We start from the raw sequence: 26,261 nt of genomic DNA on the forward strand, positions 1-26,261 counted from the left end.
TAGGCGAAGGCAAAGAGCCCAAGGTCATGGTCAATACTCTAAGGTTATGGCTTCGAACCCACTGTGTGCTTGAGTATGTTATTTAAACTGACACTGGAGTGAAACGTTGAGATGTGGCCTTCTCTATTGGACCTCAGTCTGGGAAACAATCAATAACCTGACTTTTTCTCTATGGAGATTCCTTTCAGAAATAACCTGCTCGATCAGCAACGTTCTCAAAACAAAACAAACCTGATCAAAAAGTGAAGGGTTCCAACTCCATGTTATCTTGTGTTTATCACTGCAGTACTGTAGTACGGTTTAAACTAACTTCGTGGGGGTGTGGGAACCAGGAGAGAACATTAAAAAATAATACTAGAGTGCACGAAATGCTGGGAGAAGCAGATAGCACATCCTGTGAATGAAAACAAAAATCAATGATGATTACAATCACCATTAGTCTAGCTTTCACAGTTAAAAAAACACAACAGACTTTTATTCAGCCATTTGGTACAGTGGGTTTTGAACTCAATCTCCAAACATGTTAACCTCCAGTCCTGGATTATTAGTTCAGCTTGTGCCCATCGCTTGCAGGATTAACATGTCAATGTGCAAACAAGTCCTGGGTGAGCCCATTGACAGAGCATATAAACTAACAGTATGGTTAGTTTTCCAGAGAATGTGAACTGAGATTCCAATGTGGCAATTTGAGAACTTGCATTTCATTATTTATAATAATTTGGAAATACAAAACCTAAAGAGATGAGTTATATGGGGTCTGCTTCACAGTGCCTGGGATCTAGGTTAGATTCCAATCTCAGGTAACTGTCTGTGCAGAGTTTGCACATTCTCCCCATGTCTGGGTGCTCTGCTTTCCTCCCACAGTTTAAAGATGTGCAGGTTAGATGGATTGGCCATACTAAATTGCCCATAGTGTCCAGGAATATGTAGATTAGATGGATTAACCATGGGAAATGCAGGATTACAAGGAAAGGGTAAGATGCTCTGCAGAGGGTTGGTCTGAACTCAAGGCCCAACATTTCAACTCCCCCTCCCACTCTGCCGAGGACATGGAGGTCCTGGGCCTCCTTCACCGCCGCTCCCTCACCACCAGACGCCTGGAGGAAGAACGCCTCATCTTCCGCCTCGGAACACTTCAACCCCAGGGCATCAATGTGGACTTCAACAGCTTCCTCGTTTCCCCTTCCCCCACCTTATCCTAGTTTCAAACTTTCAGCTCAGCACCGTCTCCTTGACTTGTCTGGACTTGTCCGACCTGCCTATCTTCTTTTCCACCTATCCACTCCACCCTCTCCTCCTTGACCTATCACCTTCATCTCCTCCCCCACTCACCCATTGTACTCTATGCTACTTTCTCCCCACCCCCACCCTCCTCTAGCTTATCTCTCCACGCTTCAGGCTCACTGCCTTTATTCCTGATGAAGGGCTTTTGCCCGAAACGTCGATTTCGCTGCTCGTTGGATGCTGCCTGAACTGCTGTGCTCTTCCAGCACCACTAATCCAGTATTTGGTTTTCAGCATCTGCAGTCATTGTTTTTACCTCAATTGGCTGAATAGCCTGCTTCCACAACGTAGGGATTTTATGAATTAAAAAAATGTTTGAATGTTTAGCAAACCTTCCTGCTTTACTCATCCTTGTACAATTCCAAACACTTTCCTGGCTTTAGTTTACATTAGAGCCCAACTGCTCATCCTTGATATTAATTTGCATACCATTTTATAATCTGACCAGAGCAAAAAGCAGTGAGCAAGAAACAGTCACCTGCTAACAATGCCCATACCCTGAGAGTTCTTTGTTTATAATTTGGGAGGTGGAATGAAACACATGAAAGCGTTGCTTCCACTGAGGTGAGAGACTGTAAGCATCAAGTAGTTTGTTGAAATAAATGATATCCTGTATTAGTCACGTCGCATGTTTAATCCAGCATTTCCATATGTACACTTAGCACACAAGTGCTTTCTACTTCAGGCAATGAAAGTATTATTGCCATTTTGATGAATGTGTTCACATGTGAATTATGTACCAGCTGTTTTCTTCACAGGGAATGGAGAAAGCTCTAGTCAGGTTGAGAGAAACAAGTGGGAGTATTCCATCTCCATACACTTTCACTGCCAAGATATAGCCATGAAGAGGAGAATGTAATACAGAGCAAGGAAGGTCTGACTTGAGGTGAATCTATAAGCAGATTCGCCTCTGGTTTATTCCACAATTCAGATAGAACCTGGCTAATCTGTACCACGCTTCCAATCACACAGATTGATTCATAATCCATAATACTTTTAACATAGGGAAAAACACCCATCAGTCTTGGTTTGGAAATTGTCGGTTGACTCCCAGCTTTGACGTGGAGAGAGTTCCAGATCTTACTGACCTTGGTCCTGGTCATTGTCCGGAGTGTGAAAGAGTGAGTGGATATTGTTCAGAGGGTGAACACTGTCTGGGGGATGAGGGAGTGAGTGAGTTTTGCCAGAACATTTAAGTAAGGGGCTGGCGAGACATTAGTGAGTGAGCATTGTCAGCATTGTGAGGGAGGGTGAATGGAGTGATAGGGAGGTGATGATTGTGAGTGGCTGAGGGGGGGATGAGGAGTAGTGAGAAGGCGGTCAGGGAGGGGGTGAGCGCTGTGGCAAGGGCCTTCCGAAAAGACCACTCCCTCCGTGACTCCCTCGTCAGGTCCACACCCCCCACCAACTCAACCTCCACTCCCGGCACCTTCTCCTGCAACCGCAAGAAATGCAAAACTTGCACCCACACCTCCCCCCTTACTTCCCTCCAAGGCCCCAAGGGATCCTTCCATATCCACCACAAATTCACCTGCACGTCCACACACATCATTTACTGCATCCGCTGCACCCGATGTGGCCTCCTCTATATTGGGGAGATTGGCCGCCTACTTGTGGAACGTTTCAGAGAACACGTCTGGGACACCCGGACCAACCAACCCAACCACTCCGTGGCTCAACACTTCAACTCCCCCTCCCACTCCGCCCAGGACATGCAGGTCCTTGGACTCCTCCATCGCCAGACCATAGCAACACAACGGTTGGAGGAAGAGCGCCTCATCTTCTGCCTAGGAACCCTCCAACCACAAGGGATGAACTCAGATTTCTCCAGTTTCCTCATTTCCCCTCCCCCCACATTGTCTCAGTCCCAACCCTCGAACTCAGCACCACCTTCCTAACCTGCAATCTTCTTCCTGACCTCTCCGCCCCCACTCCCACTCCGGCCTATCACCCTCCCCTCGACCTCCTTCCACCTATCGCATTTCCAACGCCCCTCCCCCACGTCCCTCCTCCCTACCTTTTATCTTAGCCTGCTGGGCACACTTTCCTCATTCCTGAATTTCGGCTCATGCCCGAAACATAGATTCTCCTGCTCCTTGGATGCTGCCTGACCTGCTGCGCTTTTCCAGCAACACATTTTCAGCTCTGATCTCCAGCATCTGCAGTCCTCACTTTCTCCTCCTAATGGAGGCAGGGTGGTGAGAGCGGGTGATGGAGGTGGGGTGGTGAGGGGGAGTGAGGGATTGAGAACTAACTGCCATGGTTGAGGGAGGGTGGTGGATGTTGGAGGTGAGCGGATGAGCATTGTTAGGGGTGACAGTGAGTTGGGGGATGAGGGTAAGTGTGAACATAAGAACATGAGAACTCTGAACATGAGTAGGCCGTCTAGCCCCTCGAGCCTGCTCCACCATTCAACTAAGATCATGGCTGATCTTTTCATGGACTCAGCTCCACTTACCCACCCTCTCACCATAACCCTTAATTCCTTTCCTGTTCAAAACTCTATCTTTGCCTTAAAAACATTCAATGAAGTAGCTTCAACTGCTTTACTGGACAGGGCGTTCCACAGATTCACAACCCTTTGGGTTCCTCCTCAGCTCAGTCCTAAACCTGCTCCCCCTTATTTTGAGGCTATGCCTCCTGGTTCTAACTTCACCCAGCAGTGGTAACAAGCTCCCTGCTTCTATCTTATCTATTCCCTTCAGCAATGTATATGTTTCTATGAGATCCCCCCTCATTCTTCGAAATTCCAACGAGTATAGTCCCAGTCTACTTAATCTCTCCTCATAAGTCAACCCCCTCAACTCTGGAATCAGCCTAGTGACCCTCCTCTGCATCCCCTCCACTGCCAGTACATCCTTTCTCAAGTAAGGAGACCAAAACTGTGCACAGTATTCCAGGTGTGGCCTCATTAGCACCATCTACAGATGCAACATGGCCTCCCTATTTTTAAACTCCATCCCTGAAGTGAGGGGTGAGTATTATCTGAGGAATAAGGCTGTGTGGTTCTGCAGCTGACGGATATTTATAACTCCCCTGCAACTCCATGGATTGAAGACAGATTTTAAGGAGTGGGTCTTCAGTTCCTGAAAAAGTGAGGTACATGGCTTCACTGAGGTTACATTTTCCACTTGGCTTCCCAACTCTTTACCTCATTTCGATACAAAGAGCTGGCACAGCAAGTTCCTAAACCAAGAAGGTCAAAAGGAAGTACAATGGAACAGATTGTGAACCAGGCAAGTACCTTTAAGACCGTTACAATAATCAGAGCATGATGTTCTCGTACAAAGATACCCATCGCACTTCCAGTCTCTCTCCTTGTGTACTGGAGTCAGTGTAATCACTCAGATTTACATGTGTGGAGCGTACAATAACATTTATAAACACAGAACCCAGACAATGTAACCCAAGTCTGTAAGGTTACAGCCTTGCAAACAGTGTTGTAAATAAACATCAAGACATCTGTCACACAACTCTGTGGCCAATGTTCCATGGGCGAGCCTACAGAACACACAAACAACATTGTGATGCTAGCAGACACTGAAAGCTAGAGATGACAGCTAGTTACTGCAGGAAGTAGATGCTAAAGGTGACAGCAGTGAGGCAGTTGTGAAAGACTATCTCCCCCACTCAATATTCCTCTCCCTTTCCTTACTCCATTACTCCACATGCAGCCGCCTCCCCAAAATATTTGTTCCTGCTCAGGCCCAATATTCCCTTCATTTTGAACAACTGAAGGATATTCTATTCATTATATTAAGGGCATTGTAAGTAACAACTGTTACTGTCCACTAAGTGCTGTGGATAAAGGAAGAGTAGAGAGGTTGGATGTTATGAATTACAGTACTTGCACTCTCTTGACTCTTGTATTTTTACAGTCTGTTTGCTTCTTGTTTGTCTGCAGATTCCTTTGAGTTTGTATGAATTACCAAAGCAGCAACTTGAAGGAAAAGAACCAATCTCAAAGCAATCTTCAAGCAATATTATATATAAAATTTACAATGCATGATATCTGTTCAATAAGTCAACAGGTTATTTTAACATTGAATAATGGTGTAAACTAGGTGATATTGAATTAATTGGAAAAGTAATATTAAGATAGATGCATAATGAGCAGTAATCCGATATCATCTGTTTCAAACTATTAGCCAAATGAAAATTACCACCTAACTATTCCCACAGATTAAGCAGTAACTTCCTAACGTTAGCCCGGTATCCATCTGTCGCCCCGTATTGATCATTTAACCACATTTCTAACTTTAACGTGCATGAATTTAGACTTATTTTAGCATGTGGTAATTTAGAACATCAAGTCACCGTTATACAAGGCCATAGTTCTGAAACAGTTAGTGTTAAAACTGCATTAAGTTCCACCTAATCTGAAGATATGATACAGTCTTTGCATCAGGAAGACCCAGTCTAGCATGAGGTCCTGATGGAGAGAGGTGTGTCTCCCCTGGCTCTTGACAATCTTTGTAATTATCCTGAATGACCCACTGTAGCTTTTGCTATCATGAAATAGGATACATCCGGTGTAAGACTCTTCTTGTTAAGGTTCAACAGTTGCTAATTCGACAGGCCCTTATAGTCAACAGATAAAGGAGGACTGAGGGCTCTTGAGGCACAGTTGTAGTATCCCTACCTCTGAGCCAGAATGCTCAGATTCATGTCCCACTGCTCCAAAGTTGTGTAATAATGTCTCTGACCAGGTTGATTAGGAAATATCAATAAAGGAGGATTGGTGAGGCTCTGATGGTGCAGTGAAATTCTCTCTACCTCGGAGTCAGGCAACCCAACATCTTAGAACAGATTAATGAAAGATATATAAGGCAGGATTGGTGGCAACATTCTACACCAACCACAAGACACCAGTGGTTGGTCCCTCAACAGTTACCTTTGACATCTTCCACTTTGCTAGTCACAGGATTGTCCCTTATGCTCCGAACTCTTTTCCATTCTCCTTTTTTCCTTGTTAAGTTCAAAAGACCATAAGATATAGGAGCAGAAATTTGGCCATGTGGCCCATCAAATCTGCTCTGTCATTCGATCATGGCTGATGGGTTTCTCAACCCCATTTTCCCACTTTCTCCCCATAACCTTTGATCCCCTTGGCAATCAAAAACTAATCTATTTCTGTTTTAACTATACTCAATGATCTGGCCTCCACAGCCTTCTGTGGCAGTGAGTTCCACAGATTCACCACTCCCTGGCTGAAGACGTTTCTCCTTATCTCTGTTCTAAATGGTCTTCCCTTTACTCTAAGGCTGTGCCCTCGGGTTGTGATCCTGCCTACTAATGGAAACATCTTCCCAATGCCCATTTTGTCCAGACCATTCAGTATTCTCTAAGTTTCAATCAGATTCCCCCCTCTCATCCTTCTAACCTTCACTTGTGTATAGTCCCAGAGTCCTCAAATGTCCCTCATATGTTAAGTTTTTCATTGCTAGGGCCATTCTTGTGAACCTCCTCTGAACCTGCTTCAAGGTCAATACATCCCTCCTGAGGTATGGGGCCAAAAATTGCTCACAATACTCTAAATGTGGTCTGACCACAGCCTTACAAAACCTCAGAGGTACACCCTTGCTTTTATATTCTAGTCTACTCAAAATAAACGCCAACATTGTATTTGCCTGATTCAACTGACTCAACCTACAAGTGAACCTTCAGAGAATCCTGAAATAGGACTCCCAAATCCCTTTGCACTTCAGATTTCTGAATTTTCTCCACTTTTAGAAAACAGTCCATACCTACCAAAGTGCATGACCACACACTTTCCCGAATTGTATTTCATTTGCCACTTGTTGTCCACCCTACTAACCTCTCCAAATCTTTCTGTAGCCTCCCAGCCTCCTCAATACTACCTACTCCTCCATCTTGTCTTTGTATCATCTGCAAACCTAACCAGAATGCTCTCAGTCCCTTCATCTCGATCATTAATGTATAAAGTGAAAACTTGTGCTGGCAACACTGACCCTTGCGGAACACCACTCGTCTCCAGCTTCCATTCTGAGAAAGATCTTTTTATCCTTGCTCTGTCTTCTGCCAGGCAGCCAAACTTCTATCCATTGTTAATGCCTGTTAAAGGCACCAATTAGCCCAAAAAGGCACCTTGTTCAGCTTCTCAACTACAACTAACTCACTTTTGAAAATGACGGCAATACTGCCAATTCAGGAACAATCAGCAACTGGCAACATTTTGACAAGGATTTTCATAACCAGTAAATTAATTAAAACACAATGAGGTTTTTATCATCTTTCATATTGACAGGGGTGGGGAGTTAGAATGGAAATGCAATCACTACATAGGAAAAATATATTTACTTCAGTATCAATGTTTCATTATAAAAACCATATTGTTTGCAGAGAGAACACTAGAGTATTTGCCTGACCTACTTGTGTTAACTACACCTAAAGGTTCAGATATGCTGTTGACATTTAAGTTAATTAGAAAATCTTGCATTTGTTATTTGATGAAAATAAATCTTCCTTTTTGACTGGAGCAGACTGCAGGCCAACCTTCTTCTGTCGGGCCTGAGAATTACAACAACTCTTTCGCTTGCAAATGTAGAACTTTGCCGAATGAAGAAATGAAAAGTCACAGCGCTCCCTATTTGAGAGATTGAATTGGAAATCAAGAATGTACTTTCAATGTCTATCAAATATTAATTAGACATAGCTCGGTGCACTGTATACAGTCCTCCTCTCCAGGTTGTGCAAAATATACAGAGGCATTGGGAGCCAATGTACAAACATTGACCAAAATGTTACCAGAGCTAAGTGATCATATTTGTGCTGAAGAATTCATCTGTGGCACGGTGACTCAGTGGTTAGCATTGCTGCCTCACAGCACCAGGAGCCTGGCTTCAATTCCACCATGTGTAGAGATTGCATGTTCTCCCTGTGTCTGCATAGGTTTCCTTTGGGCGCTCTGGTTTCCTCTCACATTCCAGAGGTGTGCAGGTTAGATGTATTGGCCATGGGAAATTGCCCTGTCGTATCCAGGGATGTGCAGGCGAGTTTTTTTAGCCATGGGATATACAGGGATAGGGTAGGGATGTGGGTTCTTCTTGGGAGGGTTGGTGCAGACTTGATGGGCTGAATGGCCTTTATCCGCACTATAGAGATTATATGAATTGAACTGATTACAGTTCTTTTCTGTTGTGAATCTTGACTGAGGCATGACCTGATACCATTCTTAATAATTATGAAAATGTTTGTTAGGGTAGACTTAGTGATGGTACTTCCACTTGTCTGACAAACTGAAGTTAGTGACCATGACTAAAATAGCCACTAGTAAGTTCAATAAGGAGTTCATGACAAACATCTTTCCACAATGAGTGGTACATCTGAGGTTAAATAACAAAGAGATAAACTTGAAGTTTTAAGTATGTTGATTGTAATGCCTGTTTACAGATGCGCCTGAAAAAGACACAAGTTAACTTGAAGAGGAGAAAATCCAAGGTACAGACAGACGAGCTCACTTTCCAACCCCACCTCACCAATTTGAAAATGGGTAAAGTTGAAGTGGTCTTGCATGATTTAATTGTGAGATGTCTTATTGTCATCAATTCACATTTGGTTCTATATCCGTAATACCTTGATTCTAAAATTTTCACTTTTGTGTTCAAGTCCCTCTGGAACCTCACCTCTTCCAATCTCTGTGTCTCCTCCAGCTCAATAATGGTCCAGGAACTCACATGACCTCTAAGTCCTAGAAAGTCAAGGGCAACAGACACATGGTAGTGCCAGAACAAAGGAAGTACACACTGGCCTGACTTGGAACAATATTACTGTTCTTCTGATCACCAAGGTTAACATCTTCTTGTTGACACGTTGTCAAATGTTGTTCACACCTCTTTGTCCCATAACATTTGTCCCTTAATGATTAGAAATCTGTCTATCTCAGCTTTGACTAACCCAGACTCAGCAGCACTCTGCAGGAGATAATTCTGCAGTTATTCTACTCTTGAAGAGAAAGAATACTCCCTTCATCTCTGTCTTAAACGTGCAACCCTTTAACCTTAGTTTTCATCAACTGGTCCTGGACTCTCCCACAAGGGTTGTGAAGTTATGTAAGCTGAGATAAAAATCAAGTTCCATTGACAGCAAGGGAGGGACCCAAATGTGGAGAGTTAACTAACCACCTATTTCACATCCCCACTACAATTTTAATTTCCAGAAGAAGTCATTAGCAATAAAAGTTAAGATAGACATAAAATAGACTTTGCTGTCAAGGTTGTGGTGCACAATTAAGTAGGTGTAGTTATATTGTCTGATTGGATCACTAGCAGGGAACTTATGAAATGTATCATACAATGTAGACCACGTCAGCTAGTCCTATTGAAGCGACTAACAATTAAACCCACCGACTCCAACAGGGGAAAGAACTATTCTCGACATCTACCCAGTCAACTTGCCTGATAATCATCAATGTTTCGGTAAGGTTCTTCTCATTTTTGTAAACTCTAAAGTCCAAACTTTTGAAGCTCCTTTCATAAGTAAATAGGTCAACCTGTTAAATCATCTCTTGACTGTCTGTGATGCTGAAACATGTTTCCTTCGATAAGGAGACCCAGTCTGACTAGTGCCTTGCAAAGTTTTAGCAAGGTTTCCCTATTTTTAAACTCTATTCCCTTTGAAATAAAATGCAAATGTTTCTTAGATTAGATTAGATTATTTACATTTTGGAAACAGGCTCTTCGGCCCAACAAGTCTACACCGACCTGCCGGAGGGCAACCCACCCAGCTCCATTCCCCTACATTTACCCCTTCACCTAACACTACGGGCAATTTAGCATGGCCAATTCACCTGACCTGCACATTTTTGGACTGTGGGAGGAAACCGGAGCACCCGGAGGAAACCCACGCAGACACAGGGAGGATGTGCAAACTCCACACAGAGTCGCCTGAGGCGGAAATTGAAGCCCGGTCTCTGGCGCTGTGAGGCAGCAGTGCTAACTACTGTGCCACCGTGCCGCCCATAATGTTCTATCTGTCTTCCCTATCACCTGGTGAACATAGATACTAGTTTTTTGTGATGCATGCACGAGGCCCTACAAATCTCTCTATTTTGTAACTTTCTGCAGTCTTTCCCCATTTAAGTGATATTCAGCTCCTGCCTAATCTTACATTTTCCCACATTATATTACATCTGCCTCATTTTAGAAATGCAATTTGCTGTTGATCCACTGCCATCAACTTCACAAACCTGTTTTAATGAGAAGCTTCAAGAAAGTGAGGCCAGGAATCAGACCACAGTCAATCACTAATGCACCAGATCTGTGCTGCATTGGCTTCTCACAATGGTATCGTGTTACAGCAGCTTCACTTTTTTTAAACTTGACTAGTTCACAGGCTTTTTGTTTTGATTTGATTTATTGTCACCACAGGTACCTAAGCACAGAGAATTTCTTTTTGTAAGCGGTGCAGGCAGATCATAGGAACAAGGACGTACAGATCATAAAGTGCGTAGACAGGGTGAGGCACACAAGGTTAAGGCTGGAAAAGAGGTACACAAGCAAGATCAACATTAACAAGATCAATATTATTTGAAGACAGAAGGATACAGGGTTGTCAAGTTACCTTAGCCAAGATAAAAGGGGTAGCCATGGGCACACGTATGGGCCCCAGCTATGCCTGTCTCTTTGTTGGCTACGTAGAGCAGTTGATCTTCTGTAATTACACCGGCACCACTCCCCACCTCTTCCTCCACTACATTGATGACTGCATTGGCGCCACCTCGTGCTCCTGCGAGGAGGTTGAGCAATTCATCAACTTCACCAACACATTCCACCCTGACCTTAAATTTACCTGGACCATCTCTGACACCTCCCTCCCCTTCCTGGACCTCTCCATCTCCATTAATGATGACCGACTTGACACTGACATTTTTTACAAACCCACCGACTCCCACAGCTACCTGGATTACACCTCTTCCCACCCTACCTCCTGCAAACATGCCAGCCCATATTCACAATTCCTCCGCCTCCACCGTATCTGCTCCCAGGAGGACCAGTTCAACCACAGAACACACCAGATGGCCTCCTTCTTTAGGGACGGCAATTTCCCTTCCCACGTGGTTAAAGATGCCCTCCAACGCATCTTGTCCACATCCCGCACCTCCGCCCTCAGACAACACCATTCCAACTGTAACAAGGACAGAACGCCCCTGGTGCTCACCTTCCACCTTACCAACCTTCGCATAAACCAAATCATTCGCCGACATTTCCACTACCTCCAAAAAAACCCCACCACCAGGAATATATTTCCCTCCCCACCCCTTTACGCCTTCCGCAAAGATTGTTCCCTCCGTGACTACCTGGTCAGGTCCACGCCTCCCCCTACAACCCACCCTCCAATCCTGGCACCTTCCCCTGCCACCGCAGGAATTGCAAAACCTGCACCCACACCTCCTCCCTCACCTCTATCCAAGACCCTAAAGGAGCCTTCCTCATCCAACAAAATGTTACCTGCACATCCACTAATATCACTTATTGTATCTGTTGCTCCCGATGTGGTCTCCTCTACATTGGGGAGACTGGACACCTCCTAGCAGAGCGCTTTAGAGAACATCTCCGGGACACCCGCACCAATCAACCACACCGCCCTGTGGGCCAACATTTCAACTCCCCCTCCCACTCTGCCGAGGACATGGACGTCCTGGGCCTCCTTCACCGCTGCTCCCTCACCACTTGACGCCTGGAGGAAGAACGCCTCATCTTCCGCCTTGGAACACTTCAACCCCAGGGCATCAATGTGGACTTCAACAGTTTCCTCATTTCCCCTTCCCCCACCTCACCCTAGTTCCAAACTTCCAGCTCAGCACTGTCCCCATGACTTGTCCTACCTGCCTATCTTCTTTTCCACCTACCCACTCCACCCTCCTCCCTGACCTATCACCTTCATCCCCTCCCCCACTCACCTATTGTACTCTATTCTACTTTCTCCCCACCCCCACCCTCCTCTAGCTTATCTCTCCATGCTTCAGGCTCTCTGCCTTTATTCCTGATGAAGGGCTTTTGCCCGAAACGTCGATTTTCCTGCTCCTCGGATGCTGCCTGAACTGCTGTGCTCTTCCAGCACCACTAATCCAGAATCCAAGATAAAAATCAAGTTCTATTGACAGCAAGGGAGGGACCAAATGTGGAGAGTTAACCAACCACCTATTTCACACCCCCACTACAATTTTAATTTCTAGATGAAGACATTAGCAACAAAAGATAAAATAGACATAAAATAAGCTTCGCTGTCATGGTTGTGGTGCACAATTAAGTAGTTGTAGTTATATTGTCTGACTGGATCACTCGCAAGGAAATTATGAAATATATCGCACAATGCAGACCATGTCAGCTTGTTCTATTGAAGCGACTAACAATTAAACCCACCAAATTCCAACAGATCGCTTGACTATACATCCACACACCATGCATCTTGTAAAGACTCTATTCAATTCTCCCAGTTCCTCCGTCACTGTCCCATCTGTTCCAATGATTCCAACTTCGACAAAGGAACTTATGAAATGTCCACCTTCTTCCTCAACCGAGGATTCCTCAGTACCATGGTTGACAGGGCTCTCAGCCAGGTCCTACCCATCTCCACATCCATTTCCTACATGACTACCTTCACCCGCTCTCTTCTCTCTCACAACAGCGATAGGATTCCCCTTGTCCTCACCTACCATCCCACCAGCATCCAAAAGATCATCAGCTGCTATTTCCGCCAACTCCTGCAAGATGCCTCTCTCCTTCCATGCTAACCTTCCACAGGGACCGTTCCCTCTGGGGCATCCTGGTCCACTCTTCACACACACACACACACACACACACACACACACACACACCAGCCACGCAGCACCTTCCCATGTATTTGCAAAAGGTGTAACACCTAACCATTTGCCTTCTCCATCTTCAGTATCCAAGGGTCCACATGTACCTTCCAGGTGATGCAGCACTTTGCTGCACTTCACTCAATCTAGTTTACTGCATTCGCTGCTCACAATGTGGTCTCCTCTACATTGGGGAAAATGAGGGTAACTTGGGTGACCGCTTCACAGGACACCTACGTTCTGTCCATACGAAAGACCCTGAGCTTCCAGTTGCCTATCAGTCCAACACAACCCCCTGTTCCCTGGCCAACATCACTGTCTCAGGTTTGCTGCAGTGCTCCAGTGAAGCTCAGCACAAGCTTGAAGAACAGCATTTTCTGCTTGGAAACCATGCAGCATTCTGGATTCAATATCGAGTTCAACTGTTTTAGGGCTTGAACGCCTTTCCTCGTGCTTTCCCTCACTCCCACCTTGTCATTACATGAGGTGTTTCCACACACAACCCATAGGCAGCCACTAATAGTCCCCACTACCAGCTATTTGTTCCCCAGACTGACCTTTCACCATTCCTTTATCTGTCCATCTGTTTTTTCTATTTCTTTCGGCTCTATCTCCACCTATCGTTTACTCGTTACTCCCTTCTACCACTCTAGCTCTTGCATAAGAGCCATCTTTTTCCTGGCTACCATCTATTCTGAAGAAGAGTCACTGAACCTGAAATGTTAACTCTGAGTTCTCTCCATGGATGCTGTCAGACCTGCTGGGATTGTCCAGTGACATCTGATTTTATTTACCAAGGACTGATGTTTGTCAATGTTCACCTGCACCTTGGATACCTTCAGTGAGTTTAGCAATCAACATCTGGTTTCTGTTTACCCTGCTTCTCCCTGCCCTTTCCTGGCTATTATTCTGAACGTCACTACTTGCGGAAGGAGTAGAAGGCACACTGTTTGAGTTAGTTGTGTGATCTGATGGAAAAGGGTGTAATGCTTCTTATAACCACTCGCAGTTTTACTCTTCACTGAAGTCGTGAGTAAAATTCATGGCATCAAATACTGTAAGTTTCCAAATCAATAAAGTTGCTTTGTATTAGTGCAGAGCCATTGTGAGCCTCAAAGCTGTAAAGAAGTTCAAAAAGCATTTGTAGTTCCTCACAGCAGACAGCATCCTAAAGGATCTGCATTTCATAGAATCCCCGCAATGTGAATGCAGGCTATTTGGCCCATTGAGTCCACACGGACTGCCTGAAGAGCACCCCAACAAGATCTCCCACCACCCCCCCCCCCCCACCTCATAACCTTGCATTTCCAAGGCCTAATCCACCTAGACTGCACATCCCTGGACACTATGGACAATTTAGTATGGCTAATCCACCTAACCTGCACATCGTTGGATTGTGGGATGAAACCAGAGCACCCAGAGGAAATCCACATAGACACAGAGTGCATGTGCAAACTCCACATAGACAGTTGCCCAATGGTGGAATTGAACCTGGGACCCTGGCGCTGTGAGGCAGCAGCGCCAACCACTAAGCCACCGTGCTGCCATGTTTGTAGCATTTCAATATTGTAGCATTGTGGAGAGCTGCACCATGTAACATTCTTGCACTGTAGTGTCAATCAATTTTGATACTGTATCATTATTATGGCATGGATTATATGTCCCATGCCTCTTGTGATCAAACCTACAACTTCATTTGTTTTTTTTTACAGTTTTATCTCCCTGATGTGCTACTTTTAATATCTCACGAAACTTAGCTTCCAAATCCTTCAGCTCTTTCACAGCACTGAACCTACTTCTGTTCTGAGTATAATTGCTCCTGTTACTCTTTTTAGCAAAATGAATTTCTTCACACATACAAACTCTGAATTCTGCATACTACTACTTTCACCTTCTCCCTGCCTCGGCGACATCATGATTGCAGCCTTCTTAGGTCTGTTAAATAATCAATGAAGTTTTTATCTACAATTGTAAGGTGTCCCTTGAAGCCCATCTTGCAATTTTGTTTCCTGTTCTGCTCTCCTGAAGCTAATTCTGTAGGATCAGCCAGTAAGTCACCTTTCACCACGAAGCATCCTTACATTGTCATCCAGAATTGAACAAAAGAATAATTTGGCAGAAAGAATTTAAAAAGAAGCATTTTATCTGACTGGTGAGAGATTGCTGAGCTTTGAGCTGCAGAGGGATCTGGGTGCCCTAGTGCATGAATCCCAGAAGGTTATAATGCAGATATAGCAAGCAATCAGGAAAGCCCATTGGATGCTATACTTTCTCATTAGGGAAATAAATGCAAGAGTAAAGAGGTTATTCTTCAGCTATACAATAACTGGTGAGACTGCATTTGGAGTACTGTGTATAGTAGTGGTCACCATATGAGTCCGAAATGCACAGCAGATCAGGCAGCATCCAAGGAACAGGAGAACTGATGTTTCGGGCATAAGCCCTTCATCAGGGATCCTCACTTTATCAGTCTTCTCTTTCTACTGGTCACCATATGTACAGAAGGATGGTAATGTGTTGGGAGCAGTTCAGAGAAAGAATTAGAGAATGAACAGATTGTCTTATGAGGAAATGCTAGGCAGACTAGGCCTATATACCCTGGTGTTTGGAGAGTCAGAGATCTAGAGGAGTCTTAACCGGGTGGATATTGTGTCTTGAGGGAGCATCCAGAACTAGGGGCCATCATTTAAAACTAGGACATAGAACATAGAATATTTCAACACAGTTCAGGCCCTTCGGTCCTTGATGTTGCACCAACCTGTGAAACCAATCTGAAGCCCATCTAACCTATACTATTCTATTTTCATCCATATGTTGATCTAATGACCATTTAAATGCCATTACATTTGGCGAGTCTACTACTGTTGCAGGCAGGGCATTCCACATCCTTACTGCTCTCTCAGTAAAGAACCTACCTCTGACATCTGTCCTATATCTATCACTCCTCAGTTTAAAGCTATGTCCCTCATGCTAGCCATCACTATCCAAGGAAAATGGCTCTCACTGTTCACCACATCTAACCCTCTGATTATCTTATATGTTTCAATTAAGTCACCTCTCAAACTTCTTTTCTCTAACAAAAACAGCCTCAAGTCCCTCAGCCTTTCCTCATAAGACCTTCTCTCAATACCGGGCAACACACTAGTAAGTCTCTTCTGAACCCTTTCTAAAGTTTCCACATCCTTCCTATACTGCGGTGACCAGGACTATATGCAATTCTCCCAGTGCGGCCGCACCAGAGTTTTGTACAGCTGTAACATGACCTCGTGACTCCGAAACCCAATCCCTCTACCAATAAAAGCTAACACACCATAAACTTTGTTAACAACCCTATAAACCTTGATGGCAACTTTCAGGGATCTATGTACATGAAAACCAAGATCTCTCTAGTCATCTACAGTACCGTGAATCTTACCATTAGCCCAGTACTCTGTACTCCCGTTGCTCCTCCCAAAGTGAATCACCTCACACTTTTCCGCATTAACCTCCATTTGCCAACCCTCAGCCCAGCTCTGCAGCTTATCTGTGCCCCTCTGTAATCTACAACATGCTTCAGCACTATCCACAACTCCACCGATCTTAGTGTCATCCGCAAATTTATTAAACATCTTTCGACACCCTCATCCAGTTATTTATAAAAATGACAAACGGCAGTGGTCCCAAACAGATCCTTATAGTACACCACTAGTAACTGAACTCCAGGATAAACATTTCCCATCAACCAACACCCTCTTTCAGCTAGCCAATTTCTGATCCAAACCGCTAAATTATCCTCAATCCCATGCCTCCGTATTTTCTGCAATAGCCTACCATGGGGAACATGATCAAACACCTTACTGAAATCCATATACACCGCATCAACTGCTTAACCCTCATCCACCCATCTGGTCACCTTCTGAAAGAACTCAATAAGGTTTGTGAGGCATGACCTACCCTTCACGAATCAATTTACTTATCTCTAAATGATTATAAATCCTATCTCTTTTAACATTTTCCAACAATTTACCCATAACCGAAGTAAGGCTCATTGGTCTATAATTACCAAGGTTCTCTCTACTCACCTCCTTGAACAAGGGCACAACATTTGCTATCCTCCAGTCTTCTGGCACTATTCCTGTAGACAATACCAACATAAAGTTCAAAGCCAAAGGCTCTGTAATCTCCTCCCTGGTGTCCCAGAGAACCTTAGGATAAATCCCACTCGGCCCAAGGGACTTATCTATTTTCTCACTTTCCTGAATTGCTAACACCTCCTCCTTGTGAAACTCAATCCCATCTAGTCTCAGAGCCTTTATCTCAGTATTCGCCTCAACAACATTGCCTTTTTTCAATGAGAATACTGATGCAAAATATTCATTTAGCACTTCTATATACTCAGACTCCACACACAACTTCCCACTACTGTCCGTGATTGGTGCTAATCTTACTCTAGTCATTCTTTTATTCCTGATATATCCAAAGAAAGCTTTGAGGTTTTCCTTGATCCTACCTGCCATGACTTCTCATGTCCTCTCCTGGCTCTTTTTAGCTCTCTCTTTAGGTCCTTCCTGACTAACTTGTAACTCTCAAGTGCCTTAACTGAGCCTTTTACGTAAACCTTCTTCTTCCTCTTGACAAGAGATTCATCTTCTTTAATAAACCATGGCTCCTTTGCTTGACCACTTCCTCCCTGCCTGACAGATACATACTTATCAAGGACCTGCAGGAGCTGTTCCTTGAGTAAGCTCCACATTTCAATTGTGCGCATTCCCTGCAGTTTCCTTCCCCATCCCATGCATCCTAAATCATGTTTAATTGCATCATAATTGCCTATCCCCCACCGATAACTCATGCCCTACCGTATATATTTATCCCTTTCCATCATTAACCATAACCGAATTGCGGTCACTATAACCAAAGTGCTCACCTACCTCCAAATCTAACACCTGGGTTCATTACCCAATACTAAATCCAATGTGGCCTCACCTCTTGTTGGCCTGTCTACATACTGTGTCAGGAAACAAAAACTCACCATCTAAATTATTCAGACTATAGTATTTCCAGTCAATATTTGGAAAGTTAAAGTCCCCCATGACAACTATCCTGTTACTCTCGCTCCTATTGAGAATCATCTTTGCTATCCTTTCCTCTACATCTCTGGAACTATTCAGGGGCCTATAGAAAACTCCCAACAGGGTGACCTCTCCTTTCCTGTTTTAACCTCAGCCCTACCTCATTGAGGAGTCCTCAAACCTGATTTCTGCCACTGCAATACTGCCCTTGAAAGGCAATGCCACACCTCCCCAGTAAGGGGTTGCTCAATTAAAATAAAATTGAGGAAAAGGATTCTGTCAGAGGATTGTGAGTCTTTGGAATTCCATTCATCAAAAGACAGTTTTTTTTAAGGCAGAAGATAGATTTTTCCATAGAATCCCTCCAGTGTGGAAGCAGGCCATTTGGCCTATCAAATCTACAGCAGCCATTTGAAAAGCATCCCACTCAGACACCCCCTCCCCCATCCATCCCTTTAACCCTGTACTTCCCACAGCTAACCCACATATCTCTGGTCACTGCAGACAACTTAGCATGGCCAATCCACCTGACCTGCACATCTTTGGACTGTGAGAGGAAACCCACGCAGACATGGGTAGAATGTGCAAACTCCACACAGACCGTCACCCGAGGACTGGAATCGAACCTGGGACCCTGGTGCTGTGAGGCAACAGTGCTAACCATTGAGCCAAGGGGGTGAAAGATTATCAGTGCACTGCAGGTATATAGAATTGAGGTGAAAATCAGATCATCCATGACCTTATTTATTGACAGAGCAGACTTTGAGCCGCCTACTCTTGTTCCATGTTTGTATGTTGAATGGATCTTTACTTGTGACAAAGGAATGATGACATCTTGCCCCTTAATGAATCCTCCCAGTCCATCTCCATCATCCACCACTTGCTCAGTCAAGATGCTTACAGTGTTGGTGTGACAGTAGACAATAGACAATAGACAATAGGTGCAGGAGTAGGCCATTCAGCCCTTCGAACCTGCACCGCCATTCAATATGATCATGGCTGATCATTCCTAATCAGTATCCTGTTCCTGCCTTATCTCCATAAGCCTTGATTCCACTATCTTTGAGAGCTCTATCCAACTCTGTATGTGTGTGTGTGTGTGTATACTGTAGTGATTAAACACTATCTGCAAAGACTACTCAATATTCCAGAATCATCCTGGACTGCAAAGATAGAGTCCAGTATTATTTTTCTCTGCTGCAAAACAGTTTCCTTTGACCTTGTTTGACTGTCCCCTCACCCTCACATCCAACATCAAAAGAGGGATCTGAAAGGGCTTGTCCATAGATTGCTGAAGGTGGCAGGAGATGTTAAGGGGGCTGTTCAGAAGGCACAGTATGTCAGTTGAGACATACATTAGGCGAGCAGGGAGATTATGTTGGAGCTTCAGAGATTTTTCATCAGGGCAAAGCTGAACTACTGCATGCTGTTCTGGTCATTACACGTTCTGGGGAAGGGTGACCGGACCAAAAACATTAACTCTGATTTCTCTCCACAGATGCTGCCAGACCTGCTGAGCTTTACCAGCAACTTCCATTTTTCTTTCTGAATTAGAGCACGTGCAGTTCTTTCGGTTTTTCCCTTGATGTTAGCTATGGTCCTGGGATGAGATTCGCATCTCCTGTTTGGACCTTTACTCAGACCAGTTATTTTCACCTCTGTAACATCACCTAATTTCAGCCACGTCTCAACTTATCTGGTATAGAACCCGTCATTTGTCTCTTTCTTGTCTAGAGACTTAACTCTTTGAGGACACTGCAGGATTTGCCTCCCCTGTTTTTCCCTCCTTAGACCTATTAGGTTAGGTTAGATTACTTACAGTGTGGAAACGGGCCCTATGGCCCAACAAGTCCACACCGACCCGCTGAAGCGTAACCCACTCAGACCCATTCCCCAACATTTACCCCTTCACCTAACACTACGGGCAATTTAGCATGGCCAATTCACCTAACCTGCACAATTTTTGGACTGTGGGAGGAAACCGGAGCACCCGGAGGAAACCCACGCAGGCACGGGGAGGATGTGCAAATTCCACACAGACAGTCACCTGAGGTGGGAATTAAACCCGGGTCTCTGGCGTTGTGAGGCAGCAGTATTGACCACAGTGCCACCGTGCTGCCTGCGGTGTCCATGCCCGTTACTGTCCATGCCCTGACTCACACAAACCTGTTCCTTATCGCTTGTGCTGATCCTTCTTTGCACCTTCTCTGTAGCTGTAACACTATATTCTGATCTCTGTTCTGTTACCCTGATGCATTTATGTAAGATATGTTTTGTCTGGTTAGCATGCAAAACAATACTTTTCACTGTATCTCGGTAATAATAAATCAAATCAAATCAAACATGATCATTGACATACCTTGGCTCTTGGCTGATCTGTGCTGCAACTTTAAAAATTGCAGTGCTGTTTCCAAATCCTTTATTTTGGCCGTAATGACTTTCATCTGCACAATCTTTCAAGGTCGCTGCACTTGTCTGATTCTGGCCTTAGACTGTATGTGGCACAGTGGTTAGCACTGCTGCCTCACAGTACCAGGGACCCAGTTTCGATTCCTGCCGCTGGTGACTGTGTGTGAAGTTTGCATGTTCCTCTACCACAATCCAAAGATATGCAGGCCAGGTGAATTAGGCATGCTAAATTGCTCATTGTGTTAATCAGGGGGAATGGGTCTGGGTGTAGTTACTCTTCAGAGGGCTGGCATAGACCTGAAGGGCCTGCTTCCATACTGTAGGTAATCGAATTGTGCCCAATTTTAATTACTCCACCATTGTTTTCCCCATCAAGGCACTGTGCTCTCGAAATCCTTCCACATGCTTCTCTGCTTCTCCAGTTCACTTTTCCACCTTTAAATCACTCCTTATAACCCATCTATTTGAGCACTCAAACTAGCCTTATTGTCTCCTTGCGGAATGTGGTGTCAAAGGTCGTGACAAAAACAGAAATTTCGAGAGAAACTCCGCAGCTCAGCCGACATCTGTGCAGAGAAAGCAGAGTTAACATTTCGGATCCAGTGCCCCTTCTTCAGAACTGCTCTTTGCCTTCTCTCCACAGAAACTGCCAGACCTGCTGAGCTTTTTCACCAATTTCTGTTTCTGTTTCTGATTTCCAGCATCCACAGTTCTTTCAGTCATAGGGTCATAGAGATGTACAGCATGGAAACAGATCCTTCGGTCCAACCCATCCATGTTGACCAGATATCCCAACCCAATCTAGTCTCACCTGCCAGCAGCCAGCCCATATCCCTCCAAACCCTTCCTTTTCATATACCCATCCAAATACCTCTTAAATCTTGCACTGTACCAGCCTACACCACTTCCTTTGGCAGCTCATTCCATACCTGTACCACGCTCTGTGTGAAAAGTTGCCTCTTAGGTCTCTTTTATATCTTTACCCTCTCACCCTTAACCTATGCCCTCTAGTTCTGGACTCCCCTTTTGTCAAATCTTGCAAAATGCCTTAAATACACACAAATGAAGGTTTTGTCGTTGTTGTCAAACTGCCTCAGCTCAGTCACAAAAGGCCTTCCTGGAGCCATAAAGGTAGGTAATCTTGTGAAAGTAATTTTCAACATTGTGTCTGTCCGGAGATATGTAATAGAGATGTCTTTATTGCTTCACATCTTTCAGAACCTTCTTTTCTCTGTGCATCAGATTCAATCACCGAATAAATGGAAATCCCATTTCTGACACAAGCCTGGAAAGCTCGGAGCTTTAGGAATTCTTTCATTCCTCCTGTATAATAAATCCATTCAGCTGCCTGGGGATTACATTAACTGAGTTTAGTTCTCCAGCCTAGCAGTCCCAGGTGTATTATCTGCTCTATCCATCTGTGTGGCAATTAGAGATAAAACATGACTGGGGAAAGAGCCTGGAATCTGGTGCCAGCTCCCGCTCAAACACTCGACAGTCATGGACGGCTAAAATGTTAGCAGTCACTGATTCACCCATTCAGCACCACCCCGACTCTTCCACCAGTTCCTCACACAACTCCTCTTTTCAAAAAGGACCCAAGGGCATCGGTGAGGCACCATAAACACGGGAGTGTCACCAGAATCCAGCAAGCCAAGTTAATATTCAGAGGTGTTCGAATCCGACCATGGTAGATGCTGAAATTTGAATCCAGAGAAAAGTGTGGAAATTGAAGCTAGTGGTGACCATGGAAACATTAGCTTAAGGAAAACAATTAGTTCACTGGTATCCTTGAGGGAAGGAAATTGCTGATCAGGCCTACACGTGACTTCCAGACCCACTGCTAGAAACATTAGTTTAGAAATGGGCTATTCAGCCCTTCAGGCCTACTCTGCCATTCAATGAGATTGTGGCTGATCTGCTAATCCTCAACTCCACTCTTCTGCCTTTTCCTATAACACTTGGTTCCATTACTGATTAAAGACCTTCTTTCTCAGCCTCGATTATATTTAACAAGCTCAGCCTCTACATCCTTCTGAAGTAATGAATTTCACAGATTCACTACCATCTGAGAGAAGACATTTGCTTTGGTCTCTGTTATAAACGTGCCAACTCTTATTCTGAGATGATGCCCTCTGGTCTTAGACTTTCCCAAAGGAGGAAGCAATCATATTGTGTCTCCCCTATCAAATCCCCTAAGAATCCTATCTTCAATATGGTATGCCTCTGTGCTTCTATGTTTTAATGAGTTCAGGCCCAATCTCCTTAAACTCTCCTCGCCTCAATTCCTGCTGAATATAGATGATAGCGTTTTGTGATTTAGCAGATGTTTTTGACACAAAATTGGGCTGTGAAATAGCCCAAAAAACATTCAGAGCAAAGGAACTTAGAGACAGACAACAAGGGCACAGAGGTCCACAGTATCAGAGGTCCGGGTTCGATTCCAGCCTCGGGCCACTGTGTGAATTTTGCATATCCCCCCCATGTGGGTTTCTGCTTACTGCTCTGGTTTCTTCGCAAAGTCCAAAGATGTGCAGGTCAGATGCACTGGCCAGGCTAAAGAAAATTACCCCATAGTGTCCAGGGATGTACAGGTTAGGTGCGTTAGCCATAATTATGAGGGTGGGGTGGGGTGTGCTTCAGAGGGATCGGTGCAGACTTGATGGGCTGAATGGCCTCTCTCCGCACTTTAGGGATTCTATGAAATGTTGGCCTTGCCAGTTACATCCACACCCATGCAAGAATCATGAAGGGTCTATCAGGTATTGTTTGTTTTCTCAGCCTCATCTGAGCCAAGTATTGTTGGCTGAAGGCACTGGATGCTGCAAAGGCTGAGGGCCCTGACAGAATTCAAGCAATTGTACTGAAGACTTGTGTTGCTTCAGAACTAGACACACACGCACGCATGCATGCGCACATACACATACACACTCACATGCACACACAGAAACACGCATACAGACATGCACATGCACACACACGTGCACACACGTGGAAACACAGACATGCACGCACTCACACAATGGAAACACATACGCGCGCGCACGCCCACACCTCCTGACTGCAACAAACCACACTGAATCCACATCGTGCACTAACCCAAAAAGCAAAAACATGTGGATGCTGGAAATGAGAAACAAAACTAGAAATTGCTGGAAAAGTGTTTCTGGACATGAAATATTTATTCGGCTTTCACTCCACAGATGCTGCCAGGTCAGCTGTGTTTTCTTCCAGCAATTTCTGTGTTTGTTCCACGTCTTGCACTGCTGTACTGTCAGCTACCGGTGACAAAGCAAGCCCCTCTCTGACCCCTCTCAGCTTTGGGAACTGCTTGGTTGGAGTCCACAGCAACAGCTCCCTCACCTCAGCAGAGTCTTCAGGCAGAGTCAAACCCTGTGCTCGTTAGCAACTGTCTCACTGTGAAAATGGTTAGTGGACTGCAAGGGGGGAGGCAGAGAAGTAACAGAAAGCGAGCTGTCAATTGTTTAGGGAGCGATGACCTCGACATGCTCTATTACATAATCACAATCCATGCACAATCAAACTGTAGTTCAGCTAATCGGTGATCCCCAAGCTGAAAGAAACGGGTATAGTTTCCTCCATTCATTTGAGGAGCTCATGATAAAATCATCAATTCCCTCAGTGCGGAAGCAGGCCATTCTGCCCATCAAGTCCTTATTGACCCTCTGAAGAGCATTCCACACAGACCCACTCCCTAACCCTGTAGCCCTGCATTTCCCATAGCTAATCCAACTATACTGCACATCCCTGGACACTATGAGAAATTTAGCATGGCTAATCCAACTAACCTGCACATCTTTGACGCAGACACGGGGAGAATGTGCAAACTCCACACAGCCAGTCACCTGAGGCTGGAATTGAACCTGAGTTCCTGGTGCTGTGAGGCAGCGGTGCAAACCACTGAGTCGTGCACTGAATTTGCCTCACTCTGCTCTCTACCTCAACTGTGCACTTCCCCGCCTCCCCCAGCTTCTGCCTTAACACTTAGTTAATGGAATTGAATTGAATTTATTTTCACATGTACTGAGGCACAGTGAAAAGCTTTGTCTTGTGAGCAGTATGGGCAGATCACAGAGTTAAGTAGCATAGATAATTAAATAATAGGTAAACAGCGGCAAAAACAAAAACACAGGTACAGGCGAATGTTAAGCGTTTGTGAGTCCATTCAGTTTTCCAAAAACAATACGGTAGAAACTGTTTTGAAACCAGCTGGTGCATGTGTTCAGGCTTCTGTACCTTCTCCCCGATGGCAGAGATTGTAGAAAAACATTGCCAGGGTGGGATGGATCTTTGAGAACGCTGGTGGCCTTTCCTTGACAGCGGGCCTGGTAGATGCATTCTAAAGATGGGAGGTTGACCTTTGTGATTGTCCAGGCCAAGTTAACTAGAGATTTTTAAAAAACCTACAGACGCTAGAAGCCAAAGTAGACAAGCAAGAGGCTGGAAGATCGAGATTTCCTGATCGCATTCTCTGCCTTAATACAGGAAAACAGGAGACAGAAAGGTTTGTAGGTGGTCCGCAGGTCAGATGGTCATGCATGGAAGATGGCGGTTCAGCCATGGACTGAAAAGTAGCCATCCAGCCCAATTTAATTTTCCAGTTTTTGTTTTCATTGCTATATAGGATATAGTACTTCTCATTGTCCTTGAGACGATGGTATGAGCTATCTTCCTGAATTGCTACATGTCTATTCAATTTAGGGCGACATGTTATGTCATTAGGGAGAGAGCTTCAAGATTTTGATCTAGCGACACCAAAGGAATGACAATATATTTCCAGGTGAAGATGGTGTGTGAATATCCTACAACCAACACCATTGAGACAGGTCACGGTTACATTGCTAGTCTCCAGATGGGTGCAGCATCCCCTACATTGGAGCAGTAACTAAACTTCAAAGGTACTTGAACGGAAACAGAAATTGCTGGAGAAGCTCAGCAGGTCTGCCAGCACCTGTGGAGAAAAAGCAGTCACTGTTTCAAGTCAAGTGACCCTTCCTCCAAACGTGCTTGGAGTCACCGGACTTGAAACGTTTTGATTAGATTAGATTACTTACAGTGTGGAAACAGGCCCTTCGGCCCAACAAGTCCACACCGCCTCGCCGAAGCGCAACCCACCCCTACATCTACATCTACATCTACCCCTTACCTAACACTACGGGCAATTTAGCATGGCCAATTCACCTGACCTGCATATTTTAGGACTGTGGGAGGAAACCGGAGCACCCGGAGGAAACCCACGCAGACACGGGGAGAATGTGCAAACTCTACACAGAGAGTCGCCTGAGGCGGGAATTGAACCCGGGTCTCTGGTGCTGTGAGGCAGCAGTGCTAACCACTGTGCCACCGTGCCGCCCATAAACTCTGCTTTTTCTTTACAAATGCTGCCAGACCTGCTGAGTTTCTCCAGCCATTTTTGTTTGTGTTCCAGATCTTCAGCATCTGGAGTTTTTTTGTTTTATTCAAACGTACTTTACTGGCTGTAAAAGCTGTCCAGAGGTCAAGACAGCTGCTACATAATTTCTTTCATTTTTCCCAAAGCAGAGTCTGAAATCTAGATAATCTAGGTTCAGGAGGAATGACGTACTAAGGAACACATCGTGAGTTGAGATTAAACATTGTTCCTGAAGCACAAACATACTGCTAGGAGAAACCCACCCACCTACTGACAGAAG

Source organism: Chiloscyllium punctatum, chromosome 3 (genome assembly GCF_047496795.1).
Source record: "Chiloscyllium punctatum isolate Juve2018m chromosome 3, sChiPun1.3, whole genome shotgun sequence".
Lineage (NCBI taxonomy): Eukaryota > Metazoa > Chordata > Chondrichthyes > Orectolobiformes > Hemiscylliidae > Chiloscyllium > Chiloscyllium punctatum.